Here is a 6462-nt window from a genome sequence, read left to right on the forward strand (position 1 = left end):
GGAGGTCGGGGCTAGAAATTTGCTTTGTTTGTGAAATTCAAATACCATGCCCATTGTCAGACTTCTGATTATTTCTTGTTCGCGATGGTTTCAACTGGAGTCTACTCAACAAGTATCTTTTTTTTTGCTGATGCAAGAGTCGGTCCTTCCAATTCATTAATCAAAAAAATAAAGTACATATAATGCATCTAAACTCTCATGGTTGATAACTGGGGGGAAGTCCCCACAAAATTGTTCCTACATCCTATCTTCAAGCAATACATTTCTCTAAAGAAAAAAACACAAGGACTTGGCTCCGAAAACAACCAAAGGATGATTGCATAAAAAGGCCAAAATACTGCCCGGTTACTTAAACATTGGTTTGGTGGCCCGCACAGAAAGCACTTTAAAACATCCCCTGGGAAATGCTTTTCCCGCCAAACCTATCCCTCCTCTAAAATCTTGACCATTGAACCATTTTGATTGATCAAATGGCTGAATCCCAAAACGCCAAGAAAAATTGTTCACCCTTTACCGCGAGGGTCCGCAACTTGCACGCACAATTAGGACCGTTGATTCGCCTTAAGAGATCCAATGGTGGAGATAGATCTCGCACCCACCAACATTCAGGGGAATTAACGTGCGATAAGGGTGGTTTTCCTCCCTACTCCACCACCACGTGGAGTTCATCGAGTGGGATTGCTCCCGAAAGGGAAAAACTGCTTCCCGCTTGTGATGGGCGCAATCACCGAAAAACCACTCAGTTTGCGGAGAACAGGGAAAAAAAGGAAAACCTCTGGTTACGCTGTCTTCAAGTGTCATCTGCTCCCACTTGCTCGCACCTTCTGCCCTCCTTGACCCAAATCTTGGAACAATCGTCGCCTGCTTTCCTCCAACCCCTGAACCTTTCTTCCTCCTCCATACAACTGAAAACTTCATTGAACCAATTAATTTGGGAATCACCAGTTAACCTCTCCAGACCACTTTCTAAAGACCCCATTGTGAACCTGCCTCTGATCAAACACCTACTAGTTAACTGTACCCGCCCTCATGGCTTCTCTAAGGAACACTGTATTGTCTTCGTTCGCTTGGTTTTGACACTCCATCTTTAGTCTGTTTCTAGGAAACTCTTGCCAATTCATCATTGCCCTATTATCAGTGCAGATCACTCCTTGATTGGCTAGCAAGTCTGCTAGTTTATTTTCCTTTCTTCTCACATGAGCAAAGTTGACAGTTCTCAGTCTTTGTAGATGACTTTGAATCCATTGGAAGACTTGAATTAGCCTCCAATTTGAAGAGGCTTTTTCTAGTTTCGTTCCCCAGCTTATTCTTTTGACAGACTTAATGACCAGTTCAGAGTTAACTTCAATGATTGTGTTTTGGCGATTTTCCTGAACCAAGAACTCAAGACATTGTTCCATGGCCATTAAATTTGTCGTGTTGTTGGCGGATTTTCCTAACTGGCCATGGAAGATACACAGAATATCTCCCTTTTCATCCCTTAACAACCCTCCATGGCCTACCTTGCCCAGATTACCTTTGGAAGCCCCATCAATGTTAAGTTTTAAAAATCCCTTAGGGGGAGGATTCCATACATATAGATCAGGATCCACTATAGAAAATTTTCTTACTAAGCCCTGAGGAATGAGACCCTGCAGTTCTAGCCTACAGAGAATCCTCCAGTCTATAGCAGAAGGGGGATTCGAGGGAAGATTTCGAATGGTAGTGCTGACCGTTTCCTTAATCTGTTTTATGATTAGATCATAAATAAACTGGGAAGATTTCTTAATATTCTTGAAGATTCTATTGTTCCTTTCTTTCCACACATTCTAAATAATGAAGCTTAGTGTAAGAGCCCATGCTGAACAGAGAACTTCATTATTCGAAAAGTTCTTTCGCTAATTGGAGAGAGTATTGAAAAGACTTCCAATATCTCTGTCAGATTGTTGGAAGATTACTACAAAAGAATCCCATAATTTGGAGGTGAAAATTCAATTATTGAGAAGGTGTTCCATGGTTTCCTCTTGAACCTAACATAGATGGCATCTAGAAGGCCTAGGGAAGCTCCTTTTCTTGATATTTTCCCAAGTCAGGATTTACCTTAGCAGAACCAGCCATAGAAAAAGCATAATTTTCATCCAACACTGATGCTTCCAAACGGTTTGCCAAATCCTGTCAGGAGCCTGGAAATCCAGTTCAAGGCGAATGAGTTTAGCTTCTTTGAGATTAAAGTTCCCCTCATTGTTTTTGCCCCATATTAGCTGATCATTCCCCCTCGAAACAAGAATTTTCCTTTGTTCTAACATTTTCATTAGTCTTTCAGCCTTGGTTTTCAGAGGACTATCATTTCTGAGATCAAGTTTTGTCCATTTTCTCCATTTCCCTAAATTATTAGTTTGGTCCTAAAAATCCTTTACCTGGGTGAGCTCCTTGGTATCTGTCTCTGCTTTGAGGTTCTCAAAGTCCTCTTGTAATAGAATAGGTTCTTGTTGCCATCTATCCTCCCAGAATAAGGCTAGGTCTCCCTCCCTAATTTCCAAGAAGCCATGGTCTTGAATTAAGCTTATGTTATCCTAGGCTTTGTTCCAAATATGAGATCCTCTTATATTCCCATCCATCCTTATGCATTCATTATCTAGCTAAGAACTTGCATATTTTTCTTTCCAAGTGATGGCCCATTGTGCTCCTGGTTCCTTTATCCATCGCTACCGTAGTTTAGCCCCTAGAACCTTACTAAGAATCTCAGGATCATCCAATCTGAGACCCCCGTGGTTCTTGGGTTTGCACATTTTTTCCCAGGCAACTAAGGCCCATTTCTTTTTTTCTTCCCCCTTGCCCCAAAGGAAGTTTCTTGAATGTTTCTCATTTGATGCAGAATTCCTTTAGGGGCAGGGATAACTAAAAGCATAAAGATTGGGATTGATTGAAGCACAACCTTTGTGAGGACCAACCATCCATCCAAGTTTAATGATCTTACTGTCCATTTCCTGGTCTGGTCTTGCAGCTTACTTATCATCGGCTCCCAAATACTCTTGTGTAACAGTTTTTCCATTAATGGAACCCCCAGGTATTTCGAGGGGAGAGAGTCTCTTTGGAAACCCAGAATTATAGATATATTCTTCTGAATAGAAATGTTAGTATTGAAGAAGAAAATCTTAGATTTGGAGAGATTAGCTTCCATACCAGAGGCCTTGGGAAAGTCATGAAGGAATTTTTTGTAAGCAAGAGCTTCTTTGACTGTGGGTATTCCCTGAAGCATGGTGTCATCCACAAATTGCTGATGAGTTAAGGCTTGTCCATTGTCGGAGAGTTGAATCCCCCTGATGTTACCAACTATTTTTGCATGCTTGATAGCTCTGCCCAATCCTTCCATCATGAGGATGAAGAGAAAGGGTGAGAGAGGGTCACCCTGCCTAAGGCCCCTGGAAGGGGTGAAAGTCTCCGAAGGAGAGCCATTGACTAGAATTGAAAAACTAGCAGAAGTAACCAAAGCCAGGATCCATCTTACCCAATTGCGATCAAACTCAAAAGCAATCAAAATTTTCCTAATACAGTTCCAATTCAGTTTATCATAAGCTTTGACTATGTCCAGTTGCATGATCATTCCCGCTTTTCTCTTACTAGTAAGAGAGTGCACCACTTCATGAGCTTGGATGATGTTATTCAGAATTTTCCTTCCTTCCACATTTCCCGCCTATTCTCTCGAAACCAGTGAAGGCAAGAGGGGTTTGAGTGTATTTGTAGCCACCTTTGATATTATCTTGTAAATCACATTGAATAGAGCTATAGGTCTGAACCTATCAGGTGTTTTAGCCATCTCCTACATAGGGATCAGGGCTATAAAATAGGATTTCAGAGCTTTCAAAATGGTTTTGTGCCTCCTGGAATCTTCCACTACCCGCAGAATATCCTGTTTGACAATATTCCAGCACACTTTGAAGAAATCGACATTGAATCCATCCGGGCCTAGCGCCTTACCATTCTGCATTTCTTTGAGAACCCCACTAACCTCCTCTTTGGTCATAGGCCTGTAAAGGTTAACATTATCCTCTCTCGAAACTAACCTGGGTATGTGCTTAGTGAAGTCCCGGATGTGGTGATCTCTTTCATAACATGTTTCCTGTGTTGTGTTTCTAAAGTATCGGACTAGAACTACCTCTATATCTTCATGAGATTTGAGACTATTTCCTCTTTTATCCTTAATCAGAGAAATTCTATTATGAGCTCTGTTTGCCATGGAAGATTTGTGAAAAAATCTGGTATTAAGATCACCTTCTTTTAGCCACTGGACTCTTGATTTTCGTCTCCGGAATATTTCCTCTTGTTTGCATATATTCTCCCATTGGTGCTGATGATTTGTGGCTTGATCACTTCAGTCTTTGTCATGGCCCTCTTTGATAAGAGTTTGGTTAAGTACCAGTAGTCTGCCTTCAATCTTTTTTTCTCTTCAAAGATATTGCCAAATTCATTCTTGTTCCAATCCTTAAGCCTGAGCTTGATGTGTTTTAATCTTTTCTATAGGAGGAACATTCTGGTTCCCTGAAGTTTAAATCCTCTACCCACCATTTGGTTACATTGCTGATGAGATCTGGGTGGGAAAGCCAGATGTTCTCAAATCAAAAAAGTCTGTTCCTGGGGTTACCAATGCCTTGAACCTCCAGTTGAACTAGCCAGTGATCTGACCCGCCAAAGGGTAGCACTCTTGCTACCATTTCCTTTTCATTGAGCATAAGATCCTCTGAGATTATGAATCTATCTAATTTGGAAGCTACTTGAGACTCTCCTCCTCTTTTATTGTTCTAGGTGAAGATTTCGTTATTCATTTCAATATCCACCAGCTCCATCTTATCAATAAAGGTTTGAAAAGCCAAAGAGTCTTTGCCAAGCACTCTGGTACCCCCTTTTTTTTCCGTGAGTGATTTAATCATGTTGAAATCACCTCCTAAGATCCAGGGTATTCCTACATGTCTATTTCTGAGAGTCTCCAGAGAATTTAGAAGCCTAAGTTTGTCATCCATTCTTTGTGGGCCATAGACATTTGTAACTAGGTAAGTTTCCTTTTCTACCATTGGTTGCATTACTACAGATAAATAATCCTTAGATGCCTCTGCATCTATTAAGTCAATTTTTTGTGGATTCCAGAGAGTGAGAATACCTCCGGCTATATTCTCTGCTTTGACTTCCAGGAACTCAAATCTATTGAGCCATTTACTATGGATATCTCTTATCTTCTGAATGGAACACTTAGTTTCCTAAATGAAAATCACATCCGGGGATGCTTGTTTCATTCTATTACTCAGTAATCTTTGTTTCCTTTTACTACCTAGACCCCTGATATTCCAAGAAGTGAACTTCATAATTAAATATTAGTAAAGGAGTAGCTGGATAGGTCTTTCATCTTACCTGAATCTATCATTAGCTTCCCGCATTCCATCAACAGCTCGTTCTGCTTTTTTCTGCCCCTCTTCTTTCTTGGGATTTTGGGTGCTAGTCCTATTGTATTTTTCATCATTTTCACTCCTTGTTTTCCTTGTATATCTTTGTGTTTTAGTCTGTCCAACCCCGTAGTTTAGGTCTTCCATAAAAACAGCGGCTGAACCCTATTGAACTCCTCTGTGGGTAACGAGTCTAACCCATCTCTAGTTCCTTGATTCAAGAAACCTTCTAAGTCTAGGTTTTCTTTCTCAAGAATTTCATTGAGTTCTTGGTCCTCCATATCCATCTCACTTTGGGTCATTTCAAGATCCATCGCCTGTTCTGTAGTACTTAGTATAAATTCTTTTTGTTTGTTGTTTTCTTGTATTTGAACACTTTCTTCTTCTTTTTCCTCGTCCACTGGGCTTCCTTCCTTTGCTTTAACAGTGTCTATTGGACCTTCGTTTGCTTCGAGGACTTGTAACATGTTCTAGTTAACTTGTTGTCCTGCTACTTTGCATGTTCTTAGTCCTCTTTTGCCCCCCTTTCCTTTGTGTTCCACCTTGAAGAAGCTTTCTGGGTCCTTCATTATATCCGCATTGTTTTTGTTCTCGATCTTACTGAGAGGAAAATCTCGGAACAGATGTCCATGTTCATGACATTTGCGACATTTGAAAGGAATATGTTCATAATCTACCATTTGTATCCATTCCTCATCAAAAACTTCCAGAATAGCCTCATCTGGCAAAGCTCCAGAGAGATCCATCTCCACACATATTCTAGCGAAGGAAGTATACTTTCCCCTTCTAGTAGCCTCAGAAACTTTGACAAAGCGCCCTAACTTATTTCCTATGGCTGATAGAGATTCTGTTTGCTAGTAGTCAAGAGGTAGAGAATAGAGCCTTACCTAGACTGGGATTGAAGTAAAAGTTTCACACTCCAGAACAAAGCTCATGGTCCAAGGTCGCATATAGAGGCCAACTGCAGCATAAAAGTATGGTCCTCCTTCAAACACTCTGTCCTTATCTTCAATATTTGTAAAAAGTACAGTGAAAAATCCCTTGGACC

The sequence above is a fragment of the Pinus tabuliformis genome, chromosome 4_2 (assembly GCF_031772625.1).
Source record: "Pinus tabuliformis cultivar Carrire ecotype Pingquan chromosome 4_2, CPIR1, whole genome shotgun sequence".
Taxonomy (NCBI): domain Eukaryota; kingdom Viridiplantae; phylum Streptophyta; class Pinopsida; order Pinales; family Pinaceae; genus Pinus; species Pinus tabuliformis.